This window comes from Netta rufina (assembly GCF_964035555.1).
Source record: "Netta rufina genome assembly, chromosome: 13".
Lineage (NCBI taxonomy): Eukaryota > Metazoa > Chordata > Aves > Anseriformes > Anatidae > Netta > Netta rufina.
Genome location: NC_140136.1, coordinates 21,365,727 through 21,391,732, shown reverse-complemented (window position 1 = coordinate 21,391,732; position 26,006 = coordinate 21,365,727). Strand labels below are relative to the sequence as shown.

The window sequence follows — 26,006 nt, the reverse complement described above, 5'->3', positions numbered from 1 at the left end:
ATGCTGCCATCTTACCTGTGGTAATTATTAGATTTAAAATACTTGGACTTGATTGGTTTGGCTCAGAACAAGTAAACAGAACAGCTTTACAAAGTAATTCCAAAATAAATGTTTGTAGAGTAAAACAGTGAGTAACCAATCCTGTAGTAACTGTTAAACTTTGGCTACAGCTGTTTGTGGCTTGGGGATGTATCGAGTAGGGTTACAATTTGATAGCCAGAAATACTTGTCCTACTGTTTTCAGTTGAGAGATGGAGATCTGAGAGAGTTGGTACACTGAAACTTTTGGAAATGTTGCTCTACTTAGAAACCTGTTAATTACACAAACTCTTTGAACTGTACAGACAATCAAAGCAACTTCTCCCCTTGGTGATCCCCACATAACTTATAACCTAGAAGAGGGACTTGTTCTGGAAACCAACATGCCAGTTCATTTCTACTTGACTCCAAACAGAGGTGATGGTTCTGCTTCAATCCTGGTAGCTGAGCCATTGGATTATGAAACTACAAAGAGCTTTCTGCTGAGAGTTTGAGCACAGAATGTTGCTGCAGTTCCCTTGGCAGCATTCACTATGGTCTGTATTAATGTAACGGGTGTGTAAGCTGTTCAGTGAGCATATAACCATAGTGCATATTTTTTATTCTTATTATTTCTGTTTTATACTTGTTTATGTGCTTGTTCTGATGTTTTAGATGTCAATGACAATGTCCCATTCTTCACTTCATCTGTTTATGAATCCTCAGTGGCGGAGGGAACTGATGTTGGGACATTTGTCATTAAGGTCTCTGCCACCGACCTTGACCTTGGTCAGAATGGTGAGGTAAGCAAGTGTGTACCTACATCTTCTGTACAATGGAATACCTTCTGTGTAAATAATGACTAGATAGACTAGGAGTCTTCAGCATAGAAAAGGGATGGCTACTAGGAAGACATGAGGTGAAATAAAGTAGTTAATTACAGGTTTCTCTGCCCTGTCACTTGAAGAATGCAACTAAAACTGGTAGGTATGAGATAGAAAACAAGAAGAAATATTTACAGATGGGCGAAGTAGAAGGAAGTTAAATGACTTAAAACTAGAGACTGATCAAACTTGCATTTTTACCTAGTTTTCTTGGATCTCGTCAAATTCTCAACCACGACACTGTTCTTCTCTTTAAGTACTACTTTAGTTATGAGGTATCTAATGAAAGAAAAGTACAGATTAACATCTTGTTTTTAATTCTTTAGATAATTTATTTGCTGTTACATGACCGTAGCAGAGACTACACATGTTTTCGCTTGGACTCACAGACAGGCTCAATATATACTACCTCGATATCTGATAGAGAGAAGAAGAGGTCCTATCTCTTAGAAGTCAAGTCAGTAGATGGCTCTGAATCAGCTCGACCTGGAAAACATGGGAGGCCAAACTCTGGTAAAAAACAGATATCTGTGACAAGCATGATTTTACCTGGGTTGGTATCTGAAAACAGCAGCTCTGAAATCAAAAATATATGTATTTTTTCAATTGTACTTGTAAAAGTATATGTTTGTTTAAAAATTTGTTGTCCACAACAGTTGTGTCAGAGCTGAGAGAGATGTTTTTTATGACAATCAGGCAAGCTGTTTGTTCTGAAATTGAAAGAAAACTGGAGAGTCATAGTCAGAGTTCAGGGAGCATTTCCTACCTGGCAAAGATGTACCCATTATCCATAGAATACAGACCTTGTTTAGGTAGTGGAGGAGTTTCTCAAAGCACTACATATGCTACTGTATTAATTCAAGAGTAATTATGAAGTATGAATGTTCAAGACAGAAAATCCTATTCTCAATTGACAGTTGTGCTTAAATAAAAAAGTTTGGCTTTTGTGGTTTCAGGACAAAAAGTTATGACTTAAAACTATACTATTGCCATATTAGGCATCAAGTATTCACATACTATCTACTTAAACAAATTGGATGTGACATTTGTTTGATATCCAGATGCTTCAGAGTAATGTTGGTATATATATTGTCCACAACCCTAAGGGTTTGTTCCTGTATTGTCTTCATATTCGTCTTCATTTAATGTGCAGCTAGACAGTTTAAGGAATTGTAGCTGACACCAGTGGCACAGATGAGTATTTTAATCTCGTTTCTTGTCTCTAGACACGGCCTATGTATGCATTTTTATCACGGTGTGAATGATAACAAGCCTGTCTTCTCTCAGCATGTCTATGAGGTAAATGTGGATGAAGATCAGGACGTGGTCTCACCTATCATTACAGTCAGTGCTAAGTATGAAGACGAAGGTAAAGTAGTGGAATTCCACATACCTATGTTTAAAATATTAATGAGTTAATTTCAACACCCCAAGACATATTTTTGTTGGGGTTAGGAAGGAAAATGTCTTCTTGTCTCTAGATTTTAAAACTTCTTTAAGTGTGAACTGATTGTGCATTCACGCATGAATGTTAGTTGATAATGAAGCTGTGACACATAAGTGAAAGGACTTACATGAAGCAATGTGGGATGTTGAGAAATAATTTATGTGCCAGCAAATACAAATTTATTTTAGATCATATCTTTTTTTTTTTTCTCTCCCCCAAATAAGCACCAATAAAAATGTCCTGGTTAACTAGAATATATCAGACTTATATTCAGTGAGATTTGTTTACTTTGTCTCCAGACTGTGCAGTTGTAAGATTCTTTATTTTTTTGGCACCTGCTGTCATATTGGAAATGAGACTTTCTAAGGACATATGTTGAGTCTTAGCCATGTTGATTTACAGATCAGTCAGGAATTCAGCAGTAAGTCATGTATAAACAAGTACATAGCCAGTGCTCATAAATTAGAGAGGGGAAAGTGCAGGCTTCCCTCTTTTGTCCATTGTGCACTACTAATTTGACTTTGCTATATGGTGAAACCATATGTGTTGTTGCACAGGTCCCAGAGGGTTTTTCTGTCAGCACATCTGTAATGTGCAAGTACATCCTGAATACATTTAATGCCTCCTCCATTCAAGGAGATTGAGGCAGTTGTGGCTAAGCTCTACTGAAGGTTTTACTTGCACCAGGAACTCTTAGTTTATTACTTACGCTGCCTGCAAATATACTCTATAATGTTGGATCAGGGTTCTGATATTACAGAAATACCACCCTTCATTTCTGTCTTCTTAATAATGTAAATGATTAAAGGTATAGCTATGAAAGAAGGAGAGAAGAATGGTAACTTCAAGGTAGAGCTTTCAGAATGAAAGGCTCTATATCTTTACTTGGTCTGAAACCATTGGCAAATTGGGATTGCGTCTGAATTTTTGTGAACTTCTGTTCAGTATTAAGCCAGAGGAGAAGATCATAATTATCCTCTTTGGTAAAATCTATGCATAAATAAATGAATGGTTCTATTTTATGAAGTATTTTATGATAACTCCTTCTTTACCGAAAGGGTTGTTAGGCATTGGAACAGGCTGCCCAGGGAAGTGGTGGAGTCACCATCCCTGGAAGTCTTTAAAAGACGTTTAGATGTAGAGCTTAGGGATATGGTTTAGTGGGGATTGTTAGCGTTAGGTCAGATGTTGGACTAGATGATCTTGAGGTCTCTTCCAACCTAGAAATTCTGTGATTCTGTGATTCTTACATGCTGGGTGTTAGCAAATACCAATTTGTCTTTTTGATACCATAGTCTTGGCCATTCATACTGATTACTAAGTGAATTGAAAGGATCATAAGTAAAAGCAAAATTAATACTTCATTGCATGTTGCAGGAAGCACAGCCGAAAGCATGACAGACATCAGTAGAGTCAGATCACGCTCCATTTTATTGCCCAAATAGCCTAACTTTTATAGTGAACTTAATAGGGGCGGATAGTGTCTCACACAAGATTATTGGTCAAAAGCACTCAGACAAACAACTACAAGAAAACAACCCCACCTGCAAGAAAACAACCCCCTTGTGATTAGCAGTCACGTAGACCTTGTCCTTGAAGCCAACTACTGGTAACAATATTTTTCTGAATTCCTCAGTTGGGTCATGTGGGAACACTGTCATGGGAACTTCTCATAGTTGCCCTGGTAGCTTGGTTTGCTCAGCTACAGCAAGCCATGGGATTTTTGCTGTTTGAAAAAATCCCTCAACAATTGCAAAGGTACATTTCATAACTAGACACAAGCTGTAACTGGGCATAGCAAAATTGAAAATACTGATCAGTAATCTAACATAGCTGCAGATTTTAACAGACTAACAAACCATAATATCAAAAATCAGTTATGATTTGTACTTCATCTTAACATCCCATGTTTTTGTGTACTTAAGAAATTGTGTGTTTTCTGACACTGTTGGTAATTGACAGGAACAAATGCTAAATTACGTTATCAGATCACTGCTGGAAGCACAGGAGGAGAGCTTGATACAGAAGCAGAAACAGGAACTATTTTTGTTGCCCAGCCACTGGATTATGAAGAAACAAAAATACATGAGATACACTTGTTGGCTTCTGATGGGAAATGGGAAGATTATGCAGTTACCATCATCAATGTCATGAGTAAAAATGATGAGTCTCCAGTTTTCTCTATCAATGAATACTATGGAAGTATAATTGAGGAACTGGATGGGTTACCAGTCTTTGTACTTTAGGTAGTATATTTTCGTGCACATTCAGAGATTATAATATTTTAATGAAAGAGCACAGATTACTCTGGTAAAATTACATGAATAATAATCCAGCACAGATATATTATTGTAATTTAATTTTACTGAGTATTTTTGTCAGTTGAAGAAGAGAAATTGACTTTTAAGGAAGCATAATTGTGAAGATATTAAGCAGGATAAGCAGAATAGATCATTTGTGATCCTAAAATGCAGATCATTAATATTTTAAAGTAGCTATCAGAATAGTATAGTTAAATTAATTCTATAAATAGAAAAAATATAAAAGATGATTGTAGTAATATAATGTATTCCTGATGTGATTATTAATGTGTGGGATATAAATGACAACACACCTTTCTTCATGTGCATGCCTGATGATTGCAATGGAAGTGCCTTTGAAAATTCTCCTGCAGATACATTAGTCATGGAAATGAATGCAGTTGACCGAGATGATCCAAATGTAGGTCTTAATGCTGTTCTGACTTACAGAATTACAGGGAATGTAAAAAATGAGTTTGGTACTGACATGTTTAGTATCAATCCCAATACTGGTACAATCCATGTAGTGGGGGGAGTGCTTGATAGAGAAAGGACTGCAAATTACTTTCTTACTGTTGAAGCAAGAGATGGGGAGGGCTAACAGGAACTGGCACTGCCACTATCTGGATTGCAGATGTCAATGACCATGTACCTAGATTCACAAAAAAGTTGTGGCAGGCAACAATTCCTGAAAACAGTGCCATCGACTCAGAAGTTCTGCAAGTGTCTGCAGTAGATGCAGATGCTGGGGAAAATGCTTGCTTAACATTCAGTATCATCGGGGGAGACCTGGATCAGAAGTTTTTTATTAAGAGTGACAAAGAATGGCAATGTGCCACTATCCGACTGAAAAAAAAAAGGATTTTGAGAAAGCACATGAAAGGCAGTTTAATCTTATTATTAAAGTGGAAGATCTTGATTTTTCTGGTACTGCTGTTTGCCTGATTGAAGTTGAAAACTCAAATGACCACAGCCCAGTCTTCCCTTTTCAATTTATTCAGACAAAACCTTTTTTTGAAAATAAGCCTATAGGTACTACAGTAATGACAGTGAGAGCTACAGACAAAGATTCTGGTTTGAATGGGATCATTATATATTCTATAAAGTCAAATTCAGATCCTACGAGATTGTTTGCAGTTGACAAACATGGTCACATGATTGTGGCAAATAAACTAGATCGTGAGGTCATGCAGAAATACAGTTTAATTGTGCAAGCTTCAGATCAAGGGATGCCCACCCAAACTGGAAGTGTTACAGTTTTGATTAACTTGCTTGATGTTAATGACAATGGATCAAAGTTTGAGGTACCATACCTGCCTGTAGTTTGGGAAAATGCGTTGAGGCCTGAAATAGTGCATATGAACCATACCTCAAAGCTGCTTCATGCATTTGATCCAGACAGTGAGGAAAATGGGCCACCTTTTACATTTTCACTGCCACCAGATTACCAGAATTCTTTGGATTTTTCTCTTCCTGACAACAGAAATAACATGGCAACCGTAACTGCTTTGAGGTCCTTTGACAGAGAAAAGCACAAGGTTTTTCATCTGCCAATAGCTATAGCAGATAGTGGGATTCCAGCTATTAGCTCTGCAAACACCCTAACTATAACAATTGGTGATGAAAATGACAACTGCCATAGATTTCCTTGTGGCCAGATTTATGTGTACAATAACAATGGTAAGTAATGTCTGGATATTACATCAGGTATATTGATATAACAATTTTACGGTTCTAACAGTTCTAAATTCTATTTTTTAATGGCTTACGTATTTTTAAACTAAAGCTCCAATTCTGTAAACTACAAAATAAATCAGAGTAGAGTATAAGTTCCAAAGTTCAAACCCTGATGTGTAAAGATAATCTACCAAAAGACTGTTAGCTATGAACAAATACATATTGCATGTACAGAAAATGCAGTATTTTTATAAATCAATAAAATCTGTTTTCCATTCATTAATTTTTGCCTCTCCAGAGGAAAACTTTTATGTGTACACGGGATTCAAAAAGTATCTGACGTAGAGTGATGTGGAGATGAGAATGCTGGAACTGAAGCAATTTTGAGAAATAGCAGAGATTCGTATTTGAGTCAGAAATTGTAGACCTATGATGCCACACCTACTGTGTGGATGAGCAAGATATAAATCTGGAGGAGGGAGGTTTTAGCTGGCAAGAAAGGATCTGAGAGAAAGCTGGGTCAGTGCCTTTTTAGAAAAAAAAAAAAAAAAAAGTGAAAAATAATCTTTGAGATGCAGTAAGTAACTACTTTCTAGAACATGGAGCCTTTGGACTGACAAACAAAAGATGCTATTCTGGATGTTTTCTTGAGTGGTGCGCAGTACCTAGTTCAAGAAATACTATCAGGAGATCTGCTCTGTGACAGCAACCACAATACTAAGAGTTTCACCTTGTAGTGGGAAAGAACAGAGCAAATGCGTCCATTAAGTGAACTCTTAACGTTTTCTCATCGGAGTGGTTTAGCAATGTGTAAGCAGTTGAATAATATTTTCTAACATTTGTCTTGAATTTCTATTACTGTTTGTTTCCTGAAATTATCTGTGTAAAATTTGACTGTAAATAAAGCCTTGGTGGCCTTTATAAGTACGGTTTGTTAAGCCTCTTCCCAGATACTCTGTTCCAGATAAACTTGGCTATTCTCAGTTATCATTGCAGTGGTAGAATTTCAGACAAGTGTTATATTAATCTACAGAAGATATTTTTTCATTGAGTTATTTTTTGCTGAATTCAGAACACCTGAATTAGAAAAAGATGTGATGAGATCCTACCATAGAAGTGAGAGAATGAATTTTCTAGGGTGGTTTGGCTCCACATATGAACCTTGAGAATTTCATATGTTGCTGTATTGTTCTAAGGTCTCCTTCCCTGGAGTAGTTCCCTATAGGATGCTCCTTTTGCTATTTTAGAACTATTTCGCTATTTTTAGTGGATGTTCCACTTTTGTGATGGTCCACAGAGGCCTGAAAAAAGGGCCAAGAACTGGCACAGCTTAGTGGCTTCTTGCCCATTTCCTGGCCACGTCCTTCTCTCCCAGCTGCAGTCCACAGGATGTTTTCCCTTTGTTGCTGGGTTCCAGCAGGTGCTGTCTGAAATAGCAGAGTAGCAATTGGTTTAACTCCTGATACAGTGATTTATTTATTTATTTTTGTTCAGAGAATTTTACATAGAGTTGCATTCATCTTTGTGTTGTTTTGGATCAGTTTTGACTTCTATGCCTTACTATGCCATCCACAGTGTACTCACTTTCCCAGAACTGACAGAAATCAGATGGCAAGCTGTGAATCATGTTAAGAATCTTGGATCATAACCGTCACCAAATCAAGCAGCAATCTGAAAATAATAAACAATGTAATGAATGCTGTGGAATATTAAGTGTACCAAAAAGCAGAAAATTAAATGCAGATTTATTATAATTTATCTCAACAGGAAAATGGTCAACAACAGTGCTTGGGGAAGTGTTTGCACCAGATCAGGATGACTGGGACAATAAAACATTTCTCTTTGAAGGAAAACTGCTCAAGTGAGGATTGTATTTGTGTCAAAATTAGTAATACTTAACGCTTCTGTAATTATTTTACTCACCATATATTTCTCTATGTTCAGGATGCACGCAAGACAACATTATTGAGTGTATGAAGGAATGTACCTTTTCATGTGCTTTTTCTTGTTTTTAAACAGGCTGACATCAGGACGAGGTTCTTCATCGAGAGGGTGGTTGCATACTGGAACAGGCTCCCCAGTGAAGTAGTCACTGCATCAAGCCTGTCTGAATTTAAGAAGTGATTGGACTGTGCACTTAGTCACATAGTCTAAACTTTTGGGTAGACCTGTGTGGTGCCAGGAGTTGGACTTGATGATCCTTATGGTCCCTTCCAATTTGGGATATTCTATGATTCTATGATTCTATGATTCTAAACTTGGGTAACTAAGTCCTAGAACTTTCAATGCATTATTTTAATTTTAATTTTTAATTTTATTTTTTAATTTTAATTTTGTTTTGTTTTGTTTTGTTTTATTTTATTTTAGACAATGCAGGGTCATACCATGATGTTTATTTTTTGTCCTTAATTTATTTAAACATTGGGTCTGTAAGACCCAATTTAACAATAAGCAGAGTTTTTAATGCCTCCCCCTAACTGTTAAAGTTGATGCAATACAAATCACAAATTCAAAAGGGCAGAATATAATAATTTCATCAGAAGTGGAAGTTAATTTGATGATCTTTGTTGATGAATACATTTAGAATTGCAAGGGAAAGCCATAACTTTTAACTTAGTGGAGTTATTTCTGCAAATTCATGTATCGAATTAGATCCTTAGTTCCTACTAACATAGTATTTGTCCATATCATAAGTAGGCCTGTTTACATTTTAGGAGGTTACTGTTCCACAGTTGTGTTCATGGAATATTTCCATAATTACTGCTTATTGTCCCTTTGAGGTGGCACATAAAAATGAAATCAGAAATTTCATACAGACTTTACCCTATTCCAAACTGATAAACGGGAATCAGGAATTTGTGTGTTTTTGTCACTTTCTGTATTTGTATAGACCTGTACATGATGGCTATGTTGAACCCCCTGGTTACACTGTCTCCTGCAGACTGGTTGTTTTTATTCAGGATTGGGAAGACATAGGGGTTTGGGAGTGGAAGAAACATCTATTTATAAGCTCTGAAAACCATCACTTCTCAGCTAAATAATTTTTGGTGCTTTGTTGAGGTTGTTCATGGATTGCTGTAAGTTTTAATCCTGTAACCTTCATAGCAACATTTACGGCTTTTTGAGTTATGTTAATGTAAGTTCTCAGTTTCGGTTTATTAAGTTTCCCTAATTGAAAGTATATGTCTAGATTTTTCAGATTAAATCAGAGGACTGGTTCTTTGATGATGGTGGATAATGCTCCTGAAGGAATACGCAGTTTAAAAGTTATAGTTTCTGATGGAGTTTGGCCTGATGTTATGTCTACAGTACAAATCCATGTCAAAGAGTTGGAAGATGAAGACATACAAAACTTAGCCACTGTGCGTCTATCAGGTTAGTTTTAGTACCTACTGAGAGTTTAGATCAGCTGCTTGTATATTTGAATGATTACATGATGTAGGTATTATTTTATGATTTTGATTTAGATGTCATTATGGGGCAGATGCACTTTCCAGTATGTTTTCATATTGCTAAATAAGAAATCAGTTGAGAAATTAACTATTTCATGTTTATTTTTGAATCCCAAACTCAGATGTCACAGCAGAGGAGTTCATACAGAGAAATAAACACGGCAAAAACAGGTATGTCAAGTTCAAGGAATTACTAGCAAACATGTTATCAGTTCAGCTTAGTGATATCATTGTCTTCAGTCTGATGAACATTGATGGAAAACAGGCAGATGTAAGATTTGCGGTCTTTGATGGCTCAGCGTATTACAGACCTGAGAAACTGCATGCTGAGATGGCAGCATTTAAAAATGAGGTATGTTCTCTAGGGCTGTTCTGCAGACTTAGTATTTGGGTAAATGACATAGATGCAAGTTATGTATCCCAGACCTCACACAAACCTCAGTGGAAGAATATGCAAGACCTACAGATAGGTATTGCTTCACTCAGGACAAAAAAATTGTCAAACAATGGCTAAATTCAAGTTGTCTTCATTCTCCTTAATCCCATACATTTTGTTATCATACAGTTGTACTCATTTTAGTTTCAATAGATACAATTACTTGTAGTCACAGAAAGATGTCCCTCCATTCCTAATCATAATACAGTTGCCTGTGTCTTCTTTAGTCAGTGTCTCATTGTATAATCTATCAGACTTTTGAGTATGATATTAGAAGCATCCATAAAAGACAAAGTGGTACTGTAATACAGATAATGTGTTGAAATTGACAGCTCTTCGGACATTTTAGATGCTGATGGAAATACCAAATCATGTGCTTGTGGTTAGACACTTACCACAGGCTTGATGTCACCCAAACTGAAATTCTGCTATACAAAGAGATGATAGTCCATAGAAATAATCCTGCTGGAAGGAATATGCAGGTTAGAAGAACAGTTAAAGTGAGATGTATACAACCAATTTTACCATTTTTTTTAACTCACCAAAGGTTAATTCTTAAATACAATGTGACACCCCCCCTCCTTTTTTTTTTTTTTTTTTTTTTTTCTATGATAGGGGTAAAAGAGTTTTTGAAATCAGATGTTTTCCTTCCCTTCCTGATGACACTTAACTCTTGTACTATTTTACCACATTCTGCATGCCCTTTAAATCAGCTACCCATATGCAGTCTGTACTGGTTCCACTCTTCTATTTTCAGCAGCCTTCCAGATTTTGTCTTTGCTGAAGTCCTGCAGATGCTATTGAGTAGGCAAAAAGCTGCTGCTGTGCACAAAGGCAAGATGCTGCTGCTCAGTTGACTGGCAGTAACTTGCTCTGGACAAGATGGCACTTCTTGACATTTTACGTGCGGCTACAGGAGCATATTTAAATTTAATACATGGCATTTATGCTGGATTTTTCCTGAAGAGAAAACAGCACTTTTCATTTGTGTAAATACCATGATTCTTGGAACCAAAAAGTATCTTTCTTACCACATGCCCACATCTTATAATATCTTAAATAGTGTGGATTGTGAGAATCTACACAATGACCAAGCTGGAAATACACAGAGGCAAATTCTATTCATGAAGGTTCTTCATGAAATGACTTCTTCTTTTGCTTATTTATAGAGTTACTGCAATAATACTATGGAAAATTGCATAGATTTCAAATATTCTATGCCATAAGATATGGCAGGTGAATTCATGAAAGTGGTAAGAAGGGATTGCTTCACATATTTTAATGAAAAAGTCAAGCTTGTATCGATTATATATCACCTTTCAATATTTAATTAATAGCTCTAGTGAGTAATCACCGGTAGTCTACTGAAAACCAATCATAACTGAACAATTTCTGCAATAGTTTTTATATATAAATAGAGAAAATAAGTAATTAGAACTGGAATTATTCATTGAATTGCTAAATAAATAATATGCTTGCATTACTTCCTTGTGGTACAGCTTTACTACAACTATTTTTAGCGGCAAAAATAATCCTCCATAACAGTGCAAATGAGCTAATGTTGTTTATATATGCTGCTTTTTTGTGACTGTACTGCATAGCTGTTTGTTTACTTCCTGCTAATGGTGATTGTTGTGGGCAGCAGACACCAAAAAGTGCTGACAGGATGCATCATGTCATTATAAAGTATATTTTATGCCTTTGGGGACATGGTTTTCCATATGTTATGATATTTGAGGGTATATTGACAATTGATGATAAAGGTCAGAGTTCTTAGAGTGGTAAATTGGCGTGACAGTACAAATAAAATTTAAAAAAAGATCTTTAGTAGTTATGCATTTGTTTTGGTCTTTTAAAAACTTACTTTTAAAATATTTGTCATGCATTTTATAGTTTAAAAAAATACTTGTTAAATGTACAAAGAAAGGTCTGATCTCATTTTGTTAGTTCTACATTTGTATGTCGCCCTTGCCCATGACTAGACCATAGTGAGGCCTCTTGTATTCAGGTTTGGGCACTATATGCATGTCATTCAGTGTATTTGAATCTTTGAATACAAATCAAATTTTGAAGCTTTATAGGCACCTGTGCAAAATCCCAAGACAAGTGAAAGGAACAAACGTGTTATACTAGGGAACAAATGTGGTGATACTGTAGTCCTGTGCATAGGCTACTGGCTGAATTACAAGAGGTGTGAAATAGTCACAGCTCTGTTATTTTCCTCAGGGTTATTGTGAACAACTAACTTCCCTTGTGCCTTATTATAGTTTTGTTTGTTTGTTTTTCCTCTTTGGATTAGGAGTTGCAAACTGCAAGAACACTATTGCTGTGTTACAAAAACTATATATATGTAGTATATATAGTGTATATATATGTGTGTGTACACACATATACAGTGAGGCTCTTTGCTTTATTTGGACCTTCAGATGCAAGCCCAATTCATGATAAAAATAATGAAATAGCAAAGATTAACGTTGAATAGAACATAATATCCCATACACTAGGTTGATTGTGTTTTGTTTGAGACAGTTGACATGAAAAGGAAGCTTAAAGGACTTGAATGAATAGGCTGAATTCAAATTGCCACAAACCTGTCAAGTCACTTTCTGTGGATGTTATTATTAAATGCAGCTCAGCACTGCATTTTCCAGTGCTTGCATCCTTATGGGAAAGGTTACTTAAGAAACACTGGGTATGAATTATGGTGCTGTCAGAGTGCAAGAAGTGTGACATAGACCACACAGCTTTGGTCCTCAGCAAAAATGTTGGTAGTCCGGTACCAATTTAACACATTCAATATCAGTTGTATCAAGGATTTAAGTTTTCAGGAAATATTGCTACTATGAATTTTTTAAAATAATTCCTGTATTTATGAAATCACTTTGCTTGTATAGTCAGAGATGTTACTAATGATCAGAAAACTAAAGCATTCCATTAACTTTACAGTAACTTAGATTTTTTTTTAGAAATGAAGCAGTACATAAAAACATTCATTAAGAACAGAATGGTAATTTGTTAAACTGTGTTTTCTCTTAGGTCCAGTCAGCTTTACAAGCAAGTATTTCACAGATGGATGTAAATGAATGTAGGAGTGCAAATTGTAGTGAGGGCAATGGTTGTATGAACTACCTCAGTGTGAGCGATGTCCCCACAGTGATAGATACTGGAAGTGTCTCATTTGCCTCTGTAACAACCACCGTCAGCGCAGTCTGCACTTGCTCAGCTAGGGACTGAGTTCATCAGTCTTGTTCTTCCTACTCTCGAAGCCCTTGTCTCAATGGCGGAATGTGTATTGACACTTTGAATGGTTACAGGTAAGGAAACTGGGATTGCACCTTAACTTTTTTCCTTTTGTTTTTAAAATGTCTAATGTTTTTCTAGACCTGTATCTTTTTAAATATAATGAGTGCAATGCTGACTGAAGGAAAAACAAAGAACCTACAAGTATACTGGAGTGTAAACTTAATGACAATGGTGCCTTTACCAGTGGCCCGGTAACGCCATTTTAGTCTGGAAATCAATGGAAATACTATGTGTGTGTAAGAATTAAAACCCTGGGAAAAAACAGTGGCCTTATGAACATCTCTCATTATAAGACCACTTAATTCAGTAGGAGTTAAATAGCAGCAGGGTGGAGGGGAATAAAATGTAGTTTGAAGAATGGGCAGTAAGGACTTTAGAAAATATTAGATAGTAAACTTGCTTTACTATAGCATCTGGCATGTACCAGTATTCCTTTGGTGAAATTAAACTGTTCACTCGAGCTAGGAATTTACCTCCCAGAGTTTTTGCTGCAATAAACTGGCCAATTGATGTTTGATGTTTCATGTCACTTACCTAGTGAAATAATTCATTATTCTTTAAGTCACAAACTCAGAAATACTTTCTGGATAGAGATAATATGGTGGATAAAAATGCTTTGTACTCATAAAGTATTTTAATAATTGCTGAGCACCACTATACCTGAGATACTTAAAATCCTTGTTTCACTTCTGCTTGTGAGCATGGCAAGTGCTACATTTGTTACATATAGAACCCCACAAAAAAGTTGAACATTTGGGAATTCTAACAGTTTTTTTGTTAATGCTCTTTCAGATGTCTTTGCCCTGCTTCGTTTCATGGACCAGACTGCCAGCAGACTAAGCACAGTTTCCATGGAAATGGTTATGCATGGTTTCATCCCATCAGGCCTTGTTTCTAAAGCTCACTTTCTCTAGAGTTTATTACTGCAGTTCCAGATGGACTTCTATTATACAGTGGTCCTTTATCAAATCCAGAACATGGGAGTACAGAAAACTTCATTGCAATAGGTACTTCAGCAAGTGTGTGGAAAAAAACATCTTCTGGGAATGCATGGGTTGTGAACAATGTAGCAGTCAATGAGTTCTATCCTTCCATCTCACGAGATAATTTATTTTCAGGGTTGAAAATGTTGGAAAATAGTTTGAAACATTCTCTAATAGGTATTTCTTTTTTGATGTAATGTATTTTGTAGCCTGCAGCTACGGCTTTGGTCCATTGCAGAGTTGTAGAAATCAGGGGAAAATAAAACAGACAGATTTGTATATTAAAGAGAAAATCTCCCCCAGGAAAACTCTAGTACTATAAAAGGAATTTAGGTAGTTTGAAGATAGATATTACATGATTAATGCAGTCTTAGTCACGTGTCATTCTCATCTAGTTTAGTGAGAAAGGAAATGCACTTAAACTTCTTCCCATCTCAGGGCATTTTGAGCATTAAAAAAATATAGATCGATTACCAGGAATAAGTTCCAGTGTTTTACTTTTGACGAAGAAGTGCCACAATCTAAAGTATAAAAATACATACTATATTAAATTAGTATTTCTGCATAATACAAGTCATAGAATACAATTCTAGTTATTTCTGTACTGAACCTTCTATGCTGAACCCCACTTCATGGCACTGGCAATGAGCATTAAATAAGTACATTCATTAAATGTGCTAAAATACCCAAAATGGAAAGATACTTGTTGCTAGATTTAATTTTTTAATTTCTGTTTTTTTTTTTTTTTTTTTTTTTGTGTGTGTGTATGTGGCATTACAACCCACCAGTGGCATTCCTGTGCTGAAGATGAGCCATGGCTCAGGTTCTGTGATACTGCAGTTTCCAAGTCACCTGAATGTAACAGACAAAAAATGGCATCAGCTGGAAGTGAGAACCAGTGGTCAGGTCAGTTATTTGGTTTTATTCTGCCTCAGAATATTGGTTATTTCCAATAGCATTTGCCTATGTAGCAACAGGATGGTAGAAAAAAGAGACTGGATAATTATATGTATTATTCTAACTGTACTTGTAGATTTGATGAGTAATACAAATTTTGGAAAGACAGCATTGTCTATTCCAAATCTACCTATGTTGTAATCTTCTTCTGGGATCAGAGAAATCTTTTTTTTTTTTTTTTTTTTTTTTTGTAAGCTCTAGCACATGTGTAATGTGCATAAAGGCTTAATTGTAATTTGTGCACTCAGGTATTATTTGAAGAACACTGAGATCCATTACCTATGCACAAAAAACAGATATTACTTACTTGCAAATGCAGTTACATATTTTGTAAAAGTGGTTAAACTACTCAGAGGTATAAATTGAATGGAAAGGTAAATGCCTTTTCTGTTGAATGGTTCCATTTTGGCTTTAGTGTTTATTGTGAGGAGGAAAACATGGAAAAAGAAACCACAATACTTTTTGGATGATGCTCTGAAAAAAAAAAAAAAAGATGAGAATTCGATATCACACGCTTATTGAAACTTACAGTAATTCCTCATTCAGTAACGATATGTTTTGGTGTAGGATGTTCGATTCACTTTGAATCATTGCAGTACGGCTGTTGTTTCAGAGACAGAAGGAGTAGGCAAATGGTTGTCTACTGAAGATTATACAAATTGTGAAGTCTTTGGGTATGTTCCACAAAGGGCAAGGTATGTTTCTGGAGATTCACTGAAAGTCAGTTTAGTCTAAGGCCTTTGAACATACAAAGCAAGTACTACATTCAAAGCAGAAGGGAACATTCAGTTGCATTCTGCAAGTGTTTGGATCCAGTGTAATTCAATCCTTACTGCCCTTGGTGATAACACCAAACTGGGAGAAACAACCAGCATGTTGGACACATGGGTCAAGTTACAGAGCTCTAAGTTACAGTGAGGGGTATTCAGGTTATTGGGAAAACTTTGTACTAATAAAAATACTTGAGCATGGAATAGATAGTCCCAGGAAGTATACTGATTAGAATTGAGATTAATTGAAATCTGCCATGTCAGCAGATGCACGTAATGCTCCTGTTCATGAAAGGTGCACACAAAAAAGTGAAAACTGTAAGAACAAATGAAAACCAAAAATGGAAATTGAGCTGCTACCTTAGGGAAAAAGCAGCTCTCTGAGGACTGAAATAAATGGAATTTTTTGGCTCACAGGGGTAATTGGAAGAAATTGCAGAGCATAAGCATGTGTATGGTACCTTTAAGACCAAGTTGAGCCAACTTTCAGGTTTCTGGCCTCTGTCATATGCAAAACCATCTTCTTTTTAGTATTGCTTTAGAATAGGATGAATGTGCACACACGGCAGTTAAAGGAGAACATGGATTCTAGGGTATTACAGCTTTTCCTGACTTGAACACAGATGAATTGTAATAAAGTATCCCACGGTTAAATTCCCAGTAGACTTCACTGTCATGTTTGAAAAATACATTACCCCTAATTTTAAAGGGCCAGAGTTTCTGTTCACTGACTGATTGTATTTCAGAGGAAGAAGCAGATAAAGTTCTGTTATTGTAGAGAGCCTCTGTTCACTGGAAATGCACTCTAGATGTTTATCTGTATTATTATGTAATGCCTGTGTTTGAAGGTAAATTCACATTTATTTTTGTTATGAGTATCATTTTAAAAGATATTTGAATGTGAACCATGTTCTTCAGCTGGATGGTGTAAAAGAATCGTTATATTCCTACCTACAATTGCTACACAAACACTTTACTGGTTGTTTGCGCAATTTCGTCTTGGATACTCAGGTAAGAGAAGTGTAATGTTTTGCTTTAGCAATGGAGAACATTTATTTTTAAAAATTGTAGTATATTTTCATTATACCTGAAATTACTGCTTCCATTAATCCACTCAAGGCCTGTGTGCATCAGTGTAAAATGCAAGGAAATTCTGGATTTTTCTGTCATAATTAGAATAACTACCTTGGAAAAAATGTTTCTTAATCACAAACAGGTGTTTTTGTGAGCTAAAAACTCTACCTTTGTTTATCTCCCTACTTCATGCAGATGTCTTTCAAGCTACTTTGCCCATTCAGGGAACTTCTGAATGGCAGTAGTATAATGGTATATTTATACCAGCTGTCTGCTTTGTTAGGAAATATTAGTGTTTTTTTGCTTTTGTAGTCAGTTGAGTTTATTCAAAGCAAAATATGGTCTTGGTGTTTAATATTTAGAAATTGGACTTCACTAAAAATAAGTTAAAATCTCACTGTCAAAAAGCAAACAGTGTTTTAAACAATGAAGAACAGACAAATGTGGTACAGCTATTTCTGTTTAAGAATGAAATGTAAGTACTTTTAAAATAATATTTTGGTGTGAAACAATTTTCTCTTGAAGGTATATGACCTTCAATCTCCTGCAGAATCCCTGAATAGCTTCCCTGGCTCTACACTTACGGATGGGAGCTGTGAGACCATGGGGTCGTCTTCCTGTGGTGTTCATGGGAAGTGCCTTGGAGAGTGCCTGGGGCTCATTTGCTTGTCACTGTTTGCCTGGTTACTATGGCTATCGATGTGATAAAGGTGAAGTCTGTTTTTTCTGATATAAAAATTACATTTCATTTTACAATGCAGAAATGCTCGGTCATTTTACAAGGCAGAGAACTTGAAATGTTTACAAGTAATGCTTGCTGAGTTGGTTTCTGATGTTTGAATTGTGTAAAGCCATGTTTCAGTGTAGTTGCTGTCCATTTTTAACAATTTTTTGTAAAGCTTACTTTGAGTCCCTATGGGTTAGGATCAGCTGGAAGTCCAACAAGGCAAGCATCCTGATGGGGGTCTGTTATAGACTGCTGAACCAGATGAGGAGACGGATGAGGAATTCTAGAGGCAGCTTGCAGAAGTTGTGAAATCGTCAGCGCTTGTTCTTCAATTTCCCAGACATATCCTGGAAGCACAACACAGCCCAGAGAAAGCAGTCTAGGAGGTTTCTGGAGAGTGTGGAAGATAGCTTCCTGACGCAGCTGGTTAGTGAGCCTACAAGGCGAGGTGACCCACTAGACCTTCTCTTCACAGAGAAGGACTGGTGGGAGATGTGGTGATTGGAAACTGCCTTGGGCAGAGTGACTATGAAATGGTAGAGTTCTCCATTCCTGGAGAAGCCAGGAAAGGGACCAGTAAGACTGCTGTATTGGACCTCTGGAGGGCTAACTTTGAACTGTTCAGGATACTGGTTGGCAGAGTCCCTTGGGAGGCTGTTCTGAAGGGCAGAAGAGTCCAGAAAGGCTGGGCACTCTTCAAGAAGGAAATCTTAATGGTTCAGGAGCGGTCTGTCCCCAAGCTCCCAAAGACGAGCCATCAGGGAAAGAAGACCAGCCTGGCTGAATAGAGAGTTGTGACTTGAGCTTCGGAGAAAAAAGAGGGTTTATAATCTTTAGAAAAGAGGGCGAGCCACTCAGGAGGGCTATAAGGATGTTGCAAGGCTGTGCGGGGACAAAATTAGAAAGGCCAAAGCTCATCTGGAGCTCAGACTGGCTACTGCTGTTAAAAATAACAAAAAATGTTTTTATAAATACATCAACACAAAAAGGAGGACTAAGGAGAATCTCCATCCTTTACTGGATGCGAGGGGAAACTTAGTTACAAGAGATGAGGAAAAGGCTGAGGTGCTTAATGCCTTCTTTGCCTCAGTCTTTAGTGGCAAGAGCAGTTGTTCTCTGGATACCCAGTTCCCTGAGCCAGTGGAAGGGGATGGGGAGCAGGATGTGGCCCTCACTATTCATGAGGAAATGGTTGGTGACCTGCTACAGTACTTGGATGTACGCAAGTCAATGGGGCCGGATGGGACCCACCTGAGGGTACTGAGAGAACTGGCGGAGGAGCTGGCCAAGCCGCTTACCATCATTTATTGGCAGTCCTGGCTATCAGGGGAGGTCCCAGTCAACTGGCAGCTAGCAAACGTGACGCCCATCTACAAGAAGGGCCGGAGGGTAGACCCGGGGAACTATAGGCCTGTCAGTTTGACCTCAGTGCCAGGGAAGCTCATGGAGCAGATTATCTTGAGTGTCATCACGTGGTGCTTGCAGGGCAACCAGGTGATCAGGCCCAGTCAGCATGGGTTTATGAAAGGCAGATCCTGCTTTACGAACCTGATCTCCTTGTATGATAAAGTGACACTCTTGGTGGATGAGGGAAAGGCTGTGGATGTGGTCTACCTTAAATTCAGTACGGCTTTTGACACTGTTCCCCACATTATTCTCCTCAAGAAACTGGCTCCTTGTGGCTTGGACTGGCGTACACTTCATTGGGTTAGAAACTGGCTGGATGGCTGGGCCCAAAGAGTTGTGGTAGATGGAGTCAAATCCAGCTGGAGGCCGGTCACTAGTGGCGTCCCCCAGGGCTCAGTGCTGGGGCCAGTCCTCTTTAATATCTTTATCAGTGATCTGGATGAGGGGATTGAGTGCACCCTCAGGAAGTTCACAGATGACACCAAGTTAGGTGTGTGCGTCGATCTGCTTGAGGGTAGGAAGGCTCTGCAGGAGGATCTGGATAGGCTGCACTGATGGGCTGAGGTCAACTGTATGAAATTCAACAAGGCCAAGTGACAGGTCCTGCACCTGGGGCACAACCCCAAGCAGTGCTACAGGCTGGGAGATGAGTGGTTAGAAAGCTGCCAGGCAGAGAAGGACCTGGGAGTGATGGTTGATAGTCGGCTGAATATGAGCCAGCAGTGTGCTCAGGTGGCCAAGAAGGCCAACAGCATCCTGGCTTGTATAAGAAGCAGTCTGGCCAGCAGGGCTAGGGAGGTGATTGTCCCCCTGTACTTGGCTCTGGTGAGGCCGCACCTTGAGTACTGTGTTCAGTTTTGGGCCCCTCGCTACAAGAAGGACATGGAGGTGCTCGAGAGAGTCCAGAGAAGGGCAACGAAGCTGGTGAGGGGCCTGGAGAACAAGTCCTATGAGGAGCGGCTGAGGGAGCTGGGCTTGTTCAGCCTGGAGAAGAGGAGGCTCAGGGGCAACCTTATTGCACTCTATAGGTACATAAAGGAGGCTGTAGTGAGGTGGGGGTTGGACTATTCTCCCACATTCCTGGCGACAGGATGAGGGGGAATGGGCTAAAGTTGCACCAAGGGAGGTTAGGTTGGATATTAGGAAAAACTTCTTTACTGAGAGGGTTGTGAGGCATTGGAATGGGCAGCCCAGGGAAGTCATTCAGTTACCATCCCTGGAGGTCTTTAAAAGATGTTTAGATGTAGAGCTTAGTGATATGGTTTAGTGGAGGACTGGTTAGCGTTAGGTCAGAGGTTGGACTAGATGATCTTGGAAGCCTCTTCCAACCTAGACAATTCTTTGATTCTGTGTGATTCTGTGAGATAATGACTTTCTCGGTATTAGATCACTTCTTTAGTTCTGAAGATGTTTGTGCATTTACCGTGTAATGGAAATTGCATGTCAAAGAAACAGTGAAAAAAATGCTTTGTTCTGTTTACGATTTTTTGAATTCGTATCTATTTACACTTTCAGAATAACCTAGAACTTAAATGCTAGTGTGTTAGTGCCACACACTGTGCAGAAGTAGTACGCAACTGGAATCGTAAGTTACTGCTCTGATGATGTCTGAAATAGACTCTACTGCCTTAAGGGATCTATGTTTTCAGTATAGCATCCTTCTTTAATGTCTTTAGCCCATATGGAGCCAAGTTCACAGCAAAAGATGACTTAAAAAACACCAGATTGTGAAAATAGGTTGAGGTATTTTGTCTGCAGTCTCTTCTTTTGTCTTGGTCAGAGCTTCTGCTTTCCTGCTGTCATCCTGTGAACATTGTAAGGAGAATCATTAGCAGGATCAAATTAGGAAGGAAATTGCCTCTTTACAGAGGAAGAAGAAGTAGGAGAGTGAGTGGGGAAGTTGTGGAAATAGATAAAAAGGACATGTACAAGTTATGTCTCATGGATTCCATGCTTTGCACTATAATCATTTATTTTCCTTTCAACTCTAATTGTTATGAAAATAATGGAAATAATAACATTTCCTTCTCCCTATAGAACGGTTTAAAGGTCTTTATCCCCTATCTTTTTAGTTGCCAAAGAATATATGTTTGGGCCAGGAAGTACCATTCGCTATCAACTTCCCATCAGCGTGCCTGCCCGCAGGACACAGTTTGAAGCTGTGATTAGGACACGGCAGCCTGACAGTGTCATCACAAGCATGTTGTCTCGAAATAAGGATGAACATATAACCCTGCAGGTGAGCAAGTCATCCCAGACAGTAACAGCATAAAGTTAAATCAATCTCAGCCTATACCTAGCCCAGAGAAACTAGTCTAAGAGTTGGAAATAGAACCAAAAACCTTAAGCCAAGCACAAAAGCCCTTGGAGTTCTTTTTAAAGATGCTTATGGATCCTTCACTTAAGACATTATGATCCTTCACTTAAGACATTGACTCTACAATCATGAAATCCTGCTGGATTTAAAATGAATTTATTGCCTGTGATGCTGAAGTAGCATTTGCTATGCAGAACACTATGAGTAGTCTGTCTGCCCTGGTGTCCTGTTCAGCCATGGCCAGAATTGGCTGGTTTTGTATAGTTCAGACTCTGCCAATAAAGTTGCCTGTTGCAGTTCTAATATTGTTGGTTGTTGAAAATTACATCCTGTTTGTTTTATATATACCACTGAATGTGTTACCTCTTGAGCTAAGTTGGCTTGGGCTGTCAGTGTAGAAGTGATGCACCAGATTCTCAACCATCTGAACACTGTAAATTTGTCAAAGAGAGAAGCAGGGTAGAATTGCTCTGAATGAATTACATACTGCTCTGAGTACACAGCTACCAGTATTTAGATTATCTAGTTCAGTAGTACCTGAAGTACCTTTATATTATACTGCAGTCATATCAGTATGTGCAGTGTAAATGTACCCTAAATTTAAATAAATGCTTTATTTTAGATCGATGGCTACGTACAAATTTTATTTCAAGTAATGTGACATTTACAGATCAACATAAACTGTTAGGTGGTAACTTCTCTTTTCTTTCTTACTACCTTGTTAATTATCCACAAGGTTGTTCAGGGATTCTTAGTGGTCTCATATAAACTGGGTGATGGAGACTATTCTGTGAGGCTTCCTTCCTACAACATTGATAATGGCAAATGGCATCATATCACTCTGGACAGAAATGAAAATGAATTTACTCTTCGCCTTTATGAAGGAGGTGGGAAGAGAGGAATTCTGAAAGCAGCAGGAATATACAAAGAGATTGTGATTGACACCTACACATTCAATCTAAACAAGAGTTTTCAAGGTAAGGAATTCATGATCTCACTGTTCAGGATATCAACCTGTGAAAATGAAGGTTTATTGTTACAACTTACAATGTAAGCATATCACAAGTTTTTTAGAAAAAAAAAAAAGTTTTCTATTGTTTTACTAGAAGTATTCCCATAATTGTAATTTATGATGAGAACTAGGGACTGTGTTTTGAAGTTTTATTTGTGGGACTAGTAGTATTTGTTTTGAAGTAAATAGATTAAAGAAGTTAAGAGGTTACACAAAGATCATTTTAATTAGTACAATTAATGCTGCTGTTAAGCATATGAAACTTTAAGGGTCTTGAATTTGTAAAATGTACTTAATTCATCAAGGTATATACTTTAATGCTGAGGCATTTCATACATAAAAAATGAACGCCACACATCTGTACAAGATTTCTATCAGTGATGCAAAGCTGTCTCAGCCTGTTATTTTTTGCTCTTCTTTAAAGTTAAGCTGAAAACTACAGTTACAAATCAACCAAGCCGAATTTATACTGGTACGCATTGAAGAACGTAGCAAATTTCCACAGTGATTGGACTTCTCTTTTGAAAACACAGTGAAGGGGTGGTACATATTCTGCTGTCTTGAACACAAGAAGATAGAGGTTTGCAGCAGCACTTGGTTTTTGTAGAAGACATTTTGAATCTTGATCAATAAATGGAGGACAATACTATGGAAGCTTAGGTAAATTCAGTCCTAGATTTAAACTTTGGTAGCCTGGGTCCTTTGTTAAATGTAAATTATGTCAAGGCTTACAGCTTACAAGGGTTTGTAAAATAATCTGTTTGTGTCTTGCCTCTGGATGTATGAAAGACGTCAGATTCAATAACTACAGGATCCCACTGGATACTCACACAAAGGAGCTGGTGTCAGTATTAAGTGCCCAAAGCATCAAAGAAGGCTGTTCTTCAGAGGCTTGCAGGAATAACCCTTGTAACCAGGAATTTATTTGTATTGATTTGTGGATGATGCATGAATGCCAGTAAGTGGTGGAAATGAATATCTCCAGATTCAGATGGGAAAGGGTGGATGCTGGAGAAGTGTGCAACTTGAAGGCTGTCACTGGCAATCTTACCAAATCAGTCAAACTGCAGCAGAACACTGAGCTAGATGTCTGCATTGTATCAGGTTCCTTAGAGAACACTCTCCTTTTAGGTAGTGACCTTAGATGATGCAAAGCAGTGTCTCCACTGATTCTGCAATGATTTCTTCTGCCTGTCTCAATTGAAGGTTGTGCTGTGCAATGTAAATGTGCTTTCTTATGTTAATATCTAACTTCTTATGCCATCTTAAGCTATGACCTTTGTTCTCTTACAGGCCTCTTGAGTTGAATTAGAAGAACCATATTAAGCTAAGAGTTCTGTGTGCCTGGGGCTGAGTTTAGGACAACCACTTCAGTTATAATTCAAGATAGCTGTGCAGTGAAAATGTACACCTAAAGCGTTACTGACTGGCACTGGCCACACAAAGCCACAAAAAGGAAGATTTTTTTTTTTTTTCTCCCTGGAAATTCACTGTAGTGGAAACACAAAGAACATAGCTTAGCTTGTCCTGCTGAAACAGAACTGCAGACCGTGGCCCTAATACAACTATTTTTTCATATGAATAATCTTGCAGAAGCCAGCAGAACTACCTGACTTTTGAAAGCCCCAGCTGTAAGGGTTTAAAGTTGTGAAGCACATTGTTGTATGACTGCTTTAGAAAAGACTACAGTCCTATAATTATTCTAAGACAAGTAACTTATAGCAGCTACTTTGGAAACTACATAGAGTCATCGAAGACTGTTTTAAAGACTTAAATGATAATTCATAAGACTTAAATGATAAATTAATATTCTTTCGTGTCTACTTTTCTCAAAGTTTAATTGTTTCATTTTGCCTTCATCTTTTCAGTTACCCTCCAGGACACATGATCATGGATAATGTCTCTGGTAGACGGTGTGTCTACACTGCATGTGCTAAAAGGCCCTGTAACTATGGTACCTGCATCTCGCAGTCACCAACCACGTTCCAACGTCACTGCCCTGATGGCTATACTGGACGTAACTGTGAAATCACATTGGCGATCTTTCACAAGGACACAAGCCTGACCTTTAGTTCATGCTTGCTATCTGCATTTGTTTTTTGGCACTGTTAGGTAGTTATGGCAACTACATATTGTACTACCTTTGGTGAACTCATTTATCCATCTTGTCCTGAATAGTCATCATCTCATTCTCCCGCTGAAAAAAATGTTTCCTAATGGAGACTTGACTCTGCCTTTGACTCTTTGCCATGCTTTCAGCTCCATCAGCAAACTTATTTCTCATCCCCATGTGCATATATTCCTAAGTGAATCAACATTTGATAGCTGTGGAAAGTGTTTGCAGTTTATTTTATGCAGATTTTCACTTCTTTGCTAAGGAACTCTTCAGATGCATAGCGGGAAGCAAATTCATTTGAACAGAATGAGGAAAAATTGCTACAAAATTAGCAGTTTGAAATACTACTGATCATGAAACAGATTTTTTCAGTCCAGGAGAAACACCTTGCGTGATAGAAATGTACTTAGTCAGACAAGAATAGTTTCTTGCACCTTAACCAGTTGTATCACAACTGACAGCCGCTTTTGGCTTCTTGAACTGTTTTCAGGTATTTGGTTTCAGAAAGAAGTGAAAAGGAAAGATCTCACTATTCAGGAAGGATCACATCTGCTAGTTCTTGTTTATTCAAATTTCATGAAGTCAGGACACGTTTTTTTCTTGTAGCTTTTACAGTTTTTATTAAGTTGAGGTCAGAAGTTATAGTAACAGTATGAAAGTTTTTTGCAGACTATTTTGAATTGATCTGTAGCTACATGAAATACTATCTCTTTCCCCAAGTCTGCTGGGTACAATATTTGCTGTGCAAATATGAATAGCAAGTAACGTGGGAAGCTAACTGTTCTTGCATCTTTTGGAATCAGAGTTACTTAATGTTGATAGGAGATCATTATGTTAAAGGACTTTTTTTTTCCCTGTGTCATAGCAGTTTTGATGTGAGTTTTGTGTTGTTACCTGTGCTTGACTGAGTCTGGCTGAGAAACCAACAAGAACTTTATATAGTAAACCTTCTAATCTTTCAGGTCTAAATTATGTTAGAAAGAGTTGGTTTTAACCAAGTGGTGTGCATTGTTATGAAAGTTTTAATAGATGTGGTTAACTATGATGTTATCACACAACTGCAACTTTTGTCAGGAGAATTGTTAATAAAATCACCGTTCTCAAGATTTCAAGTGCCCTTTCTCAT

At 37.7% G+C, this 26,006-nt stretch overlaps 1 pseudogene across 1 annotated transcript in view; it reads left to right on the top strand.

Annotated features, from left to right (window-relative positions):
* The window catches only part of LOC311214336 (neural-cadherin-like), a 64,011-nt pseudogene that overhangs the window by 33,639 nt on the left and 4,366 nt on the right, over nucleotides 1-26,006 (top strand). The window contains exons 13-31 of the transcript in view: nucleotides 345-594; nucleotides 694-821; nucleotides 1,229-1,415; nucleotides 2,129-2,271; nucleotides 4,312-4,586; nucleotides 4,918-6,329; nucleotides 8,094-8,187; nucleotides 9,517-9,701; nucleotides 9,901-10,130; nucleotides 13,251-13,528; nucleotides 14,310-14,540; nucleotides 15,289-15,406; nucleotides 16,025-16,152; nucleotides 17,118-17,238; nucleotides 17,827-18,011; nucleotides 21,508-21,674; nucleotides 22,489-22,729; nucleotides 23,542-23,722; nucleotides 24,633-24,876. The product of the transcript in view is annotated as a neural-cadherin-like (transcript). The remainder of the gene's footprint in view (nucleotides 1-344; nucleotides 595-693; nucleotides 822-1,228; nucleotides 1,416-2,128; nucleotides 2,272-4,311; nucleotides 4,587-4,917; nucleotides 6,330-8,093; nucleotides 8,188-9,516; nucleotides 9,702-9,900; nucleotides 10,131-13,250; nucleotides 13,529-14,309; nucleotides 14,541-15,288; nucleotides 15,407-16,024; nucleotides 16,153-17,117; nucleotides 17,239-17,826; nucleotides 18,012-21,507; nucleotides 21,675-22,488; nucleotides 22,730-23,541; nucleotides 23,723-24,632; nucleotides 24,877-26,006) is intronic.